The sequence below is a fragment of the Sapajus apella genome, unplaced genomic scaffold (assembly GCF_009761245.1).
Source record: "Sapajus apella isolate SASKATOON/1434 unplaced genomic scaffold, GSC_monkey_1.0 scaffold4, whole genome shotgun sequence".
In the NCBI taxonomy this organism is placed as follows: domain Eukaryota; kingdom Metazoa; phylum Chordata; class Mammalia; order Primates; family Cebidae; genus Sapajus; species Sapajus apella.
Genome location: NW_022436944.1, coordinates 31,935,457 through 31,949,648, shown reverse-complemented (window position 1 = coordinate 31,949,648; position 14,192 = coordinate 31,935,457).

The window sequence follows — 14,192 nt, the reverse complement described above, 5'->3', positions numbered from 1 at the left end:
ATACAACTGCTATGAACACAGCACTATATAATGAGAGCCCCCTGGAGGTACACACTGGAACATGAAGAGAAGTTAGGAAGCCAGTGCTCAGCATGACTGGGAAAGTACATTCTGTTACGTAATGCCAGGCCGCCTATTGCATTCACGCTGAGAGGAAGGACTGGGCAAGTGAATTTGTCTTTTTTTGATCCAAGCTCTTCCAAGTCCAACTAAGCACACTGTCCCTCTCCAATGCTACCCCTTCACAGCATTCAGACAGTTGTCTTTGTTTTGAGGACACAGGGTAAAAGCTCCAGAGATGAGTTTTTCTGGGCCCTAACTGGTGCTAATTGAGAAAATGAATGTAAGGTTTTGTGTTTGTAATATGCAGGGTGCTTGAAAGCATAGGGCCCTTCTTGCTGGGTCAGCATTGTTTCATTTCATCTAATTTTAGCTTTGAACCTTAGATACAGATATTTGAGCTGAGTGTTCTCCTCAGTGCATGACACAATATAATCTTCGTTGTGTTCAAGGGCCTTTTAACATCAGATATAAACTTCAGGTTGAGTTTTTCAAGAGATGAAGGGAACTATCACATTAGACTAAATGAACTGCTAAGACAATGATTCTTCTCTATTTTGAGAAATACAACTTAAAATGAATTTAAAATAGTTCAGCTTAATTCTCGAATTTTTGATCAAAAACAATTTTCAGGTTTCTCTTCAATATCAGTTAATAACCTATCAAGGATCAGAAGGACCGACCCCGGTGGGCATAGATAAACATTTATAAAGGTGGGTGTTTGGATTTCATGGGAGGAGAATACAGGGAAGCAAAGAAGAGGTGCCAAGCTTGCAGGCTGGCTGCCTATATGTGAGAAACAGGCGGTACAGCTTGTCTTATGTTCTCATCACTGGCTTGTCCACTGTGGCCTTCCACAGCAGTCAGCTATTTTTCTTATTCCTGGCTGGGATTCTGAGTTAGGTTTGCTGGCCTTCCAATCTCTGTGTTTCTTGCCCCTGCTGTCCATTCAGCTGCCACTGCTGGAGCCTCGACAATGTTTCTGCTGTCTCTTCCAACCCCAGGGTCCTGCCTATGCTCTGTTGTGCCTATTCCTTTATCTCACCCCTACTGTACCCCCTGGAGCCAAAGGCTGTGATTATAGAGACCCTCGCCTTGGTTATCAGTCACGGAATGGAGAACTGGGAGTGAGCACACCCACACAACGTTGCCATGTTGGCAGCCAGTAGAGGGTGTCACTCAGTTCTCCTTTTAAGGGAACCTTTTGACCAGAGGGTAGTGAGCTGATGGCCACCAGCTGTGGCACCTTCAGGGTCTGTTGCTGTGTTTGAGCAAAGGCCACACTCTCCTGGGCAGCAATGGCCAATGACTGTGTGGAGCAGAGGCACCAAGATTTCTGTAATTGGAGATCTTGGTTCTACAGCTCCCTCTTGGGCCAGCTGAGATTTTCTGGAGGCTGTACTGCTCTGAGGCTCTCCGTACCTACACACACCTCCTTCCCTCCCCCTCTCCTTTTGCAAGGCTCAGGGCTGCATTGCAGTTTGAAGGCTCTCCCTGCCTCCTCCTGCTCCTTCTTCCCCTTCTCACTTCACAATCATTTCCCTTAATAAATCTCTTTGCATTTCTAACTCCATCCTGCCATCTGCTTCCCGGAGGACCTGACGTGACCCGACTTGTGAGAAAGTCTGTGTTGGAAGAGCCATGTGTGGCTTTTCAGTTGCTGGCAGAGAGGGAAACAGTGGTTTGAGGGTAGGGTGGATCAGCAGTGGCCTGTCCAGAGCCACTTTCCTGTAAGAGCACGGCTTGAGCAGGAAGTGAAATGGGGCAAACTGTAATGGGGCCCCTTGCTTGCTATATTTCCCAAGGTCTACCCCCTTTTCTGTAAAGAAGATAGGGAGCCTGGGATCAAGGTCTGGTGCTCATCTCCTCCTTTGGCCATTATTTACCCCCAAGCTCCACTGCTTTTGCAGGATCTTGCAACAAGGTGGAGTGCAACAGGGAAGACACTGGCAGTGAGGTCCTCCTCTTTTCATTTGGCTGGTCTTCCTACACTAAATTCCTATCTGTTGCTATACTTGTGCAAATATTTTGTCAGTGTCCATCTTCACCTTCAGAATATAAGCCCCATGAGTAAGAGAACCCTGACTGTCCTATTCGGAGTTGATTCCCTAGAACAAAAAGGATGTCTAAAACATAACAGGCACTCTAAAATATTGTCTGATGAATAAATGAGTGAGTGAGTGCAAGGTAGACCATATTCTTATTCTTCCAGCAACTACAAAAACAAAACAAGAACTAAAGGTTATCCCAACAGTTGAGTATTCCAGCCAAAAATATTTATGTCTCACATATTTTTGTGTATGTATGTAATGTGCACAATCCCTGTGGTCCCTGTTTTAGAGCTGTCATCTTGTCTTCACGATGGTTTTCTATTTTCCCCCTGTGAAGCCTGTTTCCACATCCCCTGCATCCAGACTTCCCCAAGAGACCAAAGCCAGCTCCATCTGTGTTGGGTAACTTACTTAGGGTATCTGAGATTACTCCTAACTCCAGAAAAGCCTGTGAGATGACATTCCAAAGAGCACTCCTCCCCTGTCTTCTTTCATATAAATAATTACAGGTCTCTTCTTCCCAAGATTTTGAAAGAACTTCCTCATGGGCCAAAGTCCCTTGGAAAGTGGTCCAAGCACAGCATCAGTGAGGTGCAGTTACACATTAAAAACCGTCTTCTATCACTTTACACAGGCACTGGGCAAGTCCACAAGTAACCATTTGTCAATGCCGAGAAGAAAAACAATGGTCAAACTCGAGAGTTAAGTCCCTTCAAGACTTGCTGGGTGATATGGTTTTGGTTTATGTTTCCACCCAAATCTCATGTTGAATTGTAATCCTCAGTGTTGGGGGAGGGACCTGGTGGAAGGTGTTTGGATCATGGGGGTGGATATCCCCCTTGCTGTTCTCATGATAGTGAGTGAGTTCTCATGAGATCTGATTGAAAGTGTGTAGCACTTCCCACTTCACGCTCTCTCTTCTGCCAGCCATGTGAAGATGTGCTTGCTTCCCCTTTGCCCTCTGCCAGGATTGTAAATTTCCTGAGGACTCCCCAGAAGCAGAAACCTGTAGAGCCCACAGAACCTTGAGCCAATTACACTTATTTTCTTTATAAATTACCTGGTCTCAGGTCTGTCTTTATAGTAGTGCAAGAATGAACTAACACACTGGGCTTTCACAGAGTGGAGGAGGGAGGACTTTTCAACTCATATCGTCACCTTGTCTGTGGGCTGAAAAGGCAGTAAGCTGGGCTGGTTGTTGCTAAGCCATGGCTCTTCTGAAAAATAGGGTTAGCTGGCTCACGCGGAGAGTACTAGCTGTGCTCACAGAGGGAGCTGGGCTCTGGATAAAGTGCTGTGTTTCCTTCCCACCTGGTTACCTCAGAACACTGAGACAACTAAAAGACAAATTACCATACCAGGGATGAGTCCTTTCAACAAGTCTCTCTATCTGAGTGTCGCTCATTTGTGTACTCTCTCTATCTTCCAGAAAACGTTATATAGAAGAAAAGTTCTCCAAGATCAAGGTAGGAAATCATACATTCATTTATTTATTCATTCAACAAACATTCATGACATGTGTTTCATGTGCTGGGAATTGCTGTAAGAGCTGAGGATGCAGCAGCAAAAAACACATGATCCTTGCTCTCGTGGAGCTTGTGCTTTAATGTAGAGGAAAGACAACGAAATAAACTAGCGGCAAATAAAGAAAAAAGCAAGTTCTGATAGTAATGAGTTCTAGGAAGACAATAAAGCGGGATAATGTAATGCAGAGGATGGGTTCTCTGGCTAGAGATGTGTTAGTGAGGGCTTTGCTAATTTGGATTGGTAGGCAGGAAAGAACTCACCAAGCAGGTGCCATTTGAACTAACACCTGAACAACCCCAAGAAACTAGCCACGCAGACATAGGGGTAGTGCTTTCCTGATAGAGGGAAGAGCAAGAACTGAGGTAGGAATGAGCTACACGTGTTTCAGGAATCAAAGGAAGGTCCAAGTGATCGAAGAGCAATGGATTGAGGGGGAGGACAGAGCAGAGAAGTAGAAGGGGCCAGATTACATGATGATAACCAAACTTACATGCTAATGAAAACATCATCAACTCCATGCCTCTCTCAATTTCTAGGCACTTAACACCAGGGGACTGTGTAAAAATTGCTAATTGGGATAGGCTGTGGGATCTAAGACAGTGTTGGTCACTTCCGTGGTCACACATATATGCAGGTGTACCTAGAATCCTTCATTTCTGCCAAACTTCTGGCTGGCCTCTTCCATAATATTTCATTATCATGGTGGTTGAGTGGTTTTGCAAACTTGGCATTCCACCACAGCTACAGAATCCCCATCTAAACAGTTCATGTTATGTGACAGGAAAGTGTTTAGCCTTTTACTCTTCCAAGTGATGCATCTGACTTCCATGTTAACTCTCTTGCTAAACAGCAGGGTGCTATAGATCAAGTCAGGTTCAAGAAACTACACCAAAGCTTCTCATTGATTAAGCCAGGGTTTTGCAGAGTTTTGTAGCACCTCCACTCATTTTTCCTAGTGATTTTTTTCTTCTTTTACTTTGTTAACTGTTCATGTCAAAAGAGTCATTTGAAATTCACGCTTCTCACCCAGTGAATGAATCTCAGTGCCAACGTCCTTGTCAGACGGTCGTCTACCCTTGGCTGGGGAGTTCATCTCCTTCTGAAGAAGGTGGTTCCTTCGTTGGACAACTTTAGTTATTAGAAAACTCATCCACCTATTGAGTTTATCCTCCAGAACAACTAGAAGTTCTTCCATACCCTCCCCAATTTTTCCTTATTATTAAGTAACAAATTCATCAGCATGATATTTGAGGAAAGTTAGCTTGTAGTCTTAGAGTCTTCTCTCCCCAGGATAACATCACCTCAGCTGTTCTCCCTGGTGAAGTTTCCAGATCCTTAGAAGCCCTCAGATACACTTACACCCATTTGGATTTTTTCATTAAGAAATCACTGAAAATCCAACTCAAATTGGTTTAAGCCAACAAGGGAAGTTAAAGGCTCATCTAACTGAAAAGCCCATGCTGCAAGACAGTTGAAGTTCAGGGGCTGGTTCTCCCAGTCTTTGGCTCAGCCTTCCTCTGTGTTGGATTCATTCTAGCCTCTCACTTGGTTGCTCCTGGAGCACCAGGCTTGCATCAGAGTTTAAACACGATACTCTGATTGGCCAGTCCGGTCTACATTCCCCTGGTAGAGCAGGGGGAAGGGAACTGCTTCAGGAACAGAGTGGTACTAAGCATGAAGGAAAGGGGGTCCCCTGGAGGAGAAATGGGGTATAGCTAGCTAGAGATAAAAGTGAATAGACAACTTAGGGATAAAATAACAGCACTTCAACTAGCCACAGATTTAAAAGTAACCAAATTTGCCACTTCAGCAGCTTGGGTACCATTAAGATCATATCTCTTCATGCAGTATTCCAATGAAAGACTTCAAGTCTCCAATCCCAACCCATCTTTTCCTCCTCCTTTCTGGGGTCTGCCCTGCTGGGATAAACCAAGAAGTGTCCAAGCTGTTAATTTACGTTTATTTGTGTTCCATCTTTGGTAGAAACACTGTGCGGTGTTTGGTGCGAAAGTAGAACTCAGACCTATTCCAGAAGCCAGAGATTGAGCATCACATCCAACGCTTCTGAGATGCATGCAGTTTCCATGCTGTTGCTGTTTCTGCTGCCACCCTCACCACAGGGCGTGTCATACCACTGGTCACATTTAAAAACTTGATCAGCTGGGACTGGGCCTCCTGTTCAGGGGGCTGCCTATGGCAGTGACAGGGGTTCCTCTGGTTAGGATGGAAGTGGATTTTCTACTCTTCACCTTCCCCATGTCCTGGTGCAATTCAGGCAACGATGTGTCCTTAACAAAATGTGGCCATATTTTGGCCTCCAAGCTTGTGCATAAACAAGTCTTTAATGTTTGAAGGCTTTTGAGGATGATGAAGAATTACTACTCTTGTAGTCTGTTTAATGATTCATTAATGTCCCCAATTCATCAAATAATTGGTATTCTATTTACTTTAAATGCTGCATATTTCTCAACATATTTACATATTTATGCAATTATACATCAAAACTTATTTAATTAAAAGTTTCCAATTGATTGCAAATTAATCTTCTAGATAGTTATCATATTCTAATATTATAAATCCATTATATCAGATTTTCTTAAGGCTTCAGATACTTTAAAAAACAACCCAAATATCACAGTGATTATTAAACTAATTATTAAACTTATGTTAAAAACCATTTATGAAAATGCTAGTACCTAGATTTCTTTCTTATATCTGTTTGTATCCTTATTCTTTCTTTTATCCTAATTTCTTATTTAAGTTCTTTTCCTAAGATTTCCACCCCCAAAGAAAAAAAAATTAGTCATTTAGAGCAGCCAAGACTGTGGGATGTGAGCTGTAAAGTCGTGAGCAGGACCAGGAACTGGTACCTTAAATCCTAGCCTCGGGGGGTCATGCTGAAGCTGAAGCCCTCTGATAATTCAGCTTAATTTTTAGTTGCCTGGAATTAGTGTAGATTTTAATTTTTGGAAGGAAGGTGTCTTTTTCCAGAAATGATGGACCCGTAAGGTTTGTACACTCTCTCCCTGACCCTTTGCCCTGCGACTGTGGTTCTTGGGCATGGTTAGGATCCCTGCAGGTGTATCTTTATGATCAGCTTGAGGTCAAGTTGAGCCAGTCAGCGTCATCTTCGGAACATCTGATTCCTTTGTAATCTTGGAACCCACACTTGATTTCTTTGTAACTGGTTACTGTGAGTGACCACGCCAGCTGGTCAGTTTTGGGTTTCTTCCCACAGGGCTCTGTCTGTGGCCTCTGGTCCTGGTTAGTGGGTCTTGTTCTTGGAACAGCAACTTACTTTTCCGGCTTTACTTGGCTTAGTCACAATTTCTGTTTTTTTGTTTTTTAAATTTACACTTGAAGAACTTATCTTTACTTTATAAACATCTGTTTAACAGGAGAAATAAAATCACCCTATGTATGTGTATATAGGTGTGTGGATATGTGTATGTGTGTATATAGGTATACATAAAAAATCTATTTCATAACTATTAAAATTATTTTTAAAATAATCTATTATATCATATTCATTTTTTAAAATTTCAACCATGTTATTTGTAGTCTCAATATTAACTTTTTCTTGAGTATTATTGTCCTCTGGCTTTTCATAAGCCTGAACTGTTTGAACCTGTTACACTTATGATTCCCCATTTGATGCTCAGAGCCCCAGCTCAGCCTGTGGGAGGCCCTACAAGCCAGCTCCTTGTTCTATCAGCACTGCCTCAAACATCCCAGAAAACATCCTTGCCTTCTGGCAACAACTAGAAGATGTTCCAAACCCTCCCCAATTTTTCCTGATTATTAAGGGCCAAAATCTAAGCACTGAGAATAATGCATAGGGACAAGGTGAGGAGTTCGAGACCAGCTTGGCCAACATAGTGAAACTCCATCTCTACTAAAAATACAAAAAATTAGCTGGATGTGGTGGTGAGTGCCTGTAATCCCAGCTACTTGAGATGCTGAGGCAGGAGAATCACTTGAACAAGGGAGGCAGAGGTTGCAGTGAGCCAAGATCACGCCAGTGCACTCCAGCCTGAGTGACAGTGTGAGACTCTGTCTCAAAAAAAAAAAAAAAAAAAAAATGCACAGTGGAGTTAGGGGAGAACAAAATTATGTCTGTTGTTTGACTTTTGGAAAAAGAAATTAATTTTTTTTAAAGGAATGTGTTTGTCCTGGCCTTCCCAGTGTGACATGTCACGGTACCTGCTTTTCGCAGTTGGTGTTCTCTTTCATAGTTGTCTCAACACAGTCCCTCCAGCTTCTCCTACCTTCATAAGGTACAGCTCCTTCAATTCACCCTGGCAGCCTCTTCATTACCTAGAAAGGCTGGGGCAGGATGTGCTCCAGCACCCCTTATACCATACACCTCTAACCCATTTCCTCTTTGGTCATTTAACTCAGCTCAGCATCCGGGCCATGGGTCCCATCCCTACCTACCTACACCTGTGGCAATTTTTTTGAGGAGTTTCAATATATCTCTCAATTCTGCTTCACTAGAAACCTGACTCATAGAAATGTCATCTTTTATTTATTGTTAGAAAAACAATGTATTTATAAAACGTAGTTTAGGAAGGTCATTAATTTACAATGAAAAAATAAGAATCAGGCCGGGTGTGGTGTCTCACGTCTGTAATCCCAACACTTTGGGAGGCTGAGGCAGGCAGATCGCTTTGGGCTCAGGAGTTCGAGACAAGCATGGGCAACATGGCGAAATCCCATCTCTACTAAAAAATACAAAAAAATTAGCCGGATGTGGTGGCGCACTCCTGTGGTCCCGGCTAACTGGGAGGCTGAGATGGGAAGATGGTTTCAGCTCAGGAGGTGATAGTGCCACTGCACTCTAGCCTGGGCAATGGAGCCAGGCTCTGTCTCAAAAAACAAAACTACTGCTAACAAGAAGAATTAACTATGTCTCTAGCTTCTCTTTGCAGACTGCCTGAAATGAAGGAGGTTTTTAAGAAATTTAGCTTCAAACCTGGTGAAATGTTCTTTCATAATGTTAATAGAGATTACAACTGGGGAGTGGCCATGGAAGTGAGCGGAGAAACTTTATTTTTTACTTTTTATCCTCGTGCATTATTGGACTTTCTAATGCAACACTTACCACCTTTGTAATAATAAATACAATTTTAAGTGCTTCGAATAATAAAAAATAAATCACCCATGGTAAACATTGCTAATACTTTTTGTGCCTCCTTCTAGTCTTTTTTCTGTCTCAGGCATATATTTCTCTCAGAACCATAATCTATACTTATTTCCCCCCCCCCCCCCCCAACTATTTATCTCAAATTAACATGATGTAGCAAGCACTTTCTCAGGTTATCAATTATTCTTGGGAAACATAGCACTTGTAATAGCTGCCTGATTTCCTTCCTTCCTTCCCTCCTCCTCTCTCTCCTTCCTTCCCTCTTTCCTTCCCTCCTTCCTCCTTCCTTCCTTCCTTGCTTCCTCTCATTTCTCTCTTTCTTTCTTTCTCTTTCTGATGGAATCTTGCCCTGTCTCCCAGGCTAAAGGGCAATGACGTGATCTTGGCTCACTGCAACCTCCAGCTCCTGGGTTCAAGGGATTCTCCTGCCTCAGCCTCTAAGTAGCTGGGATTACAGGTGCCCACCACTACGCCCAGCTAAATTTTGTATTTTTAGTAGAGATGGGGTTTTGCCATGTTGACCAGGCTGGTCTTGAACTCCTGGCCTGATGATCCTCCCGCCTCAGCCTCCCAAAGTGCTGGAATTACAGGTGTGGGCCACAGCGCTATCTGATATTCTATCATGAGTATGCACCATGGTTTATTAGGTTATCCTCCTACTGTTGGCAAATAATTGTTTTTAATTTGGGAAGTACATAAAAAAATCACCCATTTGAGGTTCTCACTTTCCAGATGAGAAAACTGCAGTCCAGTGAAATTAGTTATTTGTCCAAGCAGGGCCAGTTGATCAGAGGCTTGCTGGGATGGGATCTGCCACTCCTGAGGCCTGGGCCTTCGCTCTTGCTGCTGTCACAGGCTGCCTCCTGAACCTCTGCAGGGTACTTCTGGAACCTAACTGTAGGGCTCTGCCTACATTCTTTCTAAATTACATTTTGCAATTTGGGACACATTATTTCTGCCTGTCAAGATCATTTTTTATCTTCTGTCATATAACCATTAGCTAATGAGGGACAGTATAGCCAACATCAAAAATTGTGGCTTTTTCCACTATCAAGATGTGCCTCCTAAATCATCTTATGCCAAGGAAGGGGAAATACTGTCATAGTTCTGATCAGATAATTCCAATAGTCACCAGCAATTACAGGGAAGGGTGCTAATTAGCAGATCTCAGGCTGTGTTTCTCAGGGATCCCCTGGGTTCTGACATTCTGTAATCAGCATTCCGGCACAATGTCTGGGCTCTGCCTGAGGGCTAGTGCTCACAGGATGGAAGAGGAATAATTATTGGGTGGGGAAAGGAGAGGAGGGAACTAACATGTGTGGCTGACACTGTGCCCTGGCAAAGATGACAGAAGCATTATAGGGAGGGGATCCTGCAGGATAGGACTGGTATGGTTTTGATGGAAAGCAAGTAGATCAGAAGAATCTCCCATTTCCTCAGATTAAGGAATACTGTCCCACCCCAAAGCTGTATTATTAAACTCTAATCAGGCATGAAGGAATTGATGGTGATAGAGAAGATTATTCTTAGAGAGCCAAAACTTATTCTGATTTTTTTCCTTCAAATTTTATGAAACACATTTTATCCAAACTTTACAAATGAGTCTTTGACATCAGTGTCTGTCATTACTAGAACCAATTTCTAAGTCATCTAATATAGTTTTTTTTCAGACTATATAATGTTTGCTCCTACCTAAATTATTTGATGTATAACCTCTTCAAAATCTCTCTTTAAAAATATTGTGGCTTGAGTTTATTCTACACGGACAGTTTTTATATTTTGCCTTTCAGAAAATGCTTAATTCACATGAAGCAGGCACCAGGGAATGTGATGGTTTCTGTTTATGGTTAATGTGAATCCACTGACCATATGGTAGTGTAAATTTCTCATACAAATTCCTTTAGCCTGATATTATAGTACATTTCCGAACTGCCATACTTACATAATTTATCAATGTGAAAAATGGACTTTGAGATGTAGTAGTCCAGAGCTAACATGGTGAGCAGTAGGGAATGCAGTGTGTTTAGTGGGCAGCTATTTCCATGGGAACAACATCTTTTGAGAAAGATTCCTGGATCCCTGGGCTTTCTCGTGAGCTGTGCATCCAGGTGATAAGACCTGGGTCCCAAGTTCATCTCTGACATGGATCGCCAGGTGCCACAGACAAGTCCCTTAACCTTTTTGAGACTTAGCATTGTGAATTGAAGTTAGACTAGTTGCATGGTTACTGGACTTTGGAGTACCAGTTACCAGTAAGATATTTACAATTTTGGAATAATTTTAGGTTCACAGGAAACTTATAAAGATAGGTAACTCCCCTAATGTTTTCCTTCACCCAGATTTCCTCTATGTTAACGTCTTAAGTGAGGACAGTACATTTGTTAAAACAAAAACGAAAACAAAACAAAACAAAACAAAAAACACAGGTGCAGTACTATCAACTAAATTACAGACTTTGTTTGAATTTTCCGAGTTTTTTCATTGAGATCCTTTTTCTGTTCCAGGATCTAATCCAGGATTGCATTTAGTTATCATGGCTCCTGAGTCTCCTTCATTCTGTGACCATTTCTCAGTCTTTCTTTACTATGACTTCAATAGTTTTAAAGAGTACTGATGAGATATATTATACGGTGTCCCATACAGTAATTTTTAAAAAGAAAAAAAATTGGAGTCTAGGATTGACAAATTTTAATTTTGACATGTAAGGTATATGAATAAGTTCTCAGGGTTGCAAGTGGCAGAAAGTCTGGTCAAAGAGAGAATTTATTGGCCCATGTAACTAAAAAGTCAGGAGGCAGATATAGGTTCAATAGGACATTCACATCCAGTTCCATCTTGTCCCTTGGCTTGGTTCTTCTCCCCTTTGAACAGTTGGGTCATTCTCAGATATGCACTCATCACAGTTTCAAGATGGCTGCTGGCAGCCCTTATGGCTACATCAATCCAGGTGTGTGTATGTGTGTGCACACACGAGCGAGTGAGCATGCGTATGCATGTGGTGAGGATGGGATGCTTGCCTCTGTTTCACTTTCCCCACTAAGCTATCTTTGGCTGTGATTTGGCCATCTGCTTATTCCTGAACCAGAGGAAAAAGATAATCCCATTTCTGCTCTGATATGAGGATGTATTGCCCAAAGATGTGGTCACCAAATTGTAACCACGAGGGGAGTAAGCTGAGAGCTGCAGAGTACCCAACAATCTTAAACAGGGACAAGAACCTGGGTTCTCGGTGATGTCATTTAGATGCTGAATTAACCAATCCTAAAGCTGAGTTGCTCATATGAAGTAAGAAATCTCCCTACTGTTCCAGCTCGTTTTAGTTGGGTTTCAGATCACTTGCAACCAAAAGCATCTTAACGATATAATGATAGTACATCATACCTATTTCCTTGATATAGGTTTCTTTGTCGGGCATCTGTAGTTGATGGCACAGTAAAAAGTGGAGCATAACATATTCTGGTTCACAGTATTCATCAGAATTATTGTTGAAAACTCCAGCTGTACATAGGCATTTTGACAAAAACAGAAGTGATACTTTTTTTTTTTTTTTTTTTTGCGATGGAGTTTCACTCCTGTTGCCCAGGCTGGAGTGCAATGGCACAATCTCAGCTCACTGCAACCCCTGCTTCCCAGGTTCAAGTGATTCTGCTGCCTCAGCCTCCCAAGTAGCTGGAATTACAGGCACCTGCCATCATGCTGGCTAATTTTTGTGTTTTTAGTAGAGACGAGGTTTCACCATGTTTGCCAGGCTGGTCTCGAACTCCTGATCTCAGGTGATCTGCTCACCTCAGCCTCCCAAAGTGCTGGGATTACAGGCATGAGCCACCGCACTTGGCCAGAAGAGATACTCTTTAATTTCACACAATATTGAATGTTACAGCAATAACTCCAATGTTGCTTCTTATGAAAGCTGGAAGAAAACCATGGGGACAGGCCAGTGAGGGGACAGGAGAGGTCTGCAGGGTGCTCCTCAGAACATGTCTGGACTAAGGCTTCTGTTCATCCAATCTGGAGCCGGTCAGAAAGAAACCCTTCTGCCTGGAGGGCTCTTCTCATGATAAACTTCTGGGCGCCCTGGACTGAGATGCTCCCTTCCAAGGCCCTTTTCAGCTCAGGCTAGTACTGCTGGATGCACAGGTGTGGAGACCAATAGCAATGGGAACTTTCTCTCAGCATAACCATCAGCCCATGGCTTCTCCTCAAGGAGCAGCTTTTCAAGGACTAAAGCAATGATGATTTGGAAATGCACTGGCTCCTTTCCTCTTTCTACCCCATAAACTCACTCCTTCAGTGAGGTCTATGAATACTTTTCCATTTGGCCCTCTGGCTTTTTTAAATGAAAACAGTTTCTACTCCTTCCTTCCCTCCCACACACACTTTCTCACGAGCAGATACATACTTACATGAAACTCTCAGACCTCTTGTGGATCCACATATTTTGGGCATGTATATGAAGCCATTTATAGGAATTAATCCATGAATCATAGACAGAAGTTTCTCATTAGAAATGGGCAGTGGCGTCTTTAGGCTTGCATAGTACTTAACAGTATCAGAAGGTAGAAAACTCAACATTTTATGGAAGGCTTATAGGGTCACAGCAGACTTTGCATTTTAATATTAAAAACTCAGATATTGTATGAAGCCCAAGGGGCAATAATCTGAAATGACAGCAGCTTTGTTACAGGTCTGGCATCTAGTAACTTGTCAAAAACATTTACTGACAAAGTGAATAGCACTCTCCTCCTTCCCTCACCTCTTAAGGTTTTCAAGATAAAGTTACAAAACAGAGATTTAGGGAATATCAATTATTTCAGGATAAACAGCAAGTATTCCTGGATTGTTAAAGGCTGAAACAAATTTTATTTGTATTTTCTTCCTTTCTTTCTCTCTTTCTTTCTTTCTTGAAGTCTCGCTCTGTCACCAGGCGGGAGTGCAGTGGCGTGATCTCGGCTCACCGCAATCTCCGCCTCCTGGGTTCAGGAGATTCTCTTGCCTTAGCCTCCGAGTAGCTGTGACTACAGGTGTGTGCCACCATGTCCAGCTAATTTTTGTATTTTTAGTAAAGACGGGGTTTCACCATGTTGGTCAGGATGGTCTCTATATCTTGACCTTGTGATCCGTCTGCTTCGGCCTCCCAAAGTGCTGGGATTAGAGGCGTGAGCCACTGCTGCTGGCCTCTTTGTTTAAAAAAGTCCATTTTTATTTCACATTCGGGAGATGCATGTGCAGGTTTGTTACAAGGGCATATTGCGTGACGCTGAGGTTTCAGCTTCTATTGATCCCATCACCCAGACAGTGAACATGGTATCCAATAGGAAGTTTTTCAGCCTTTGCTGCCCTCCGGCCTTTTAGACTCCTTGGTGTCTTGTTCCCATCTTTTGAACCTGTGTACCCAATATTTAGCTTTT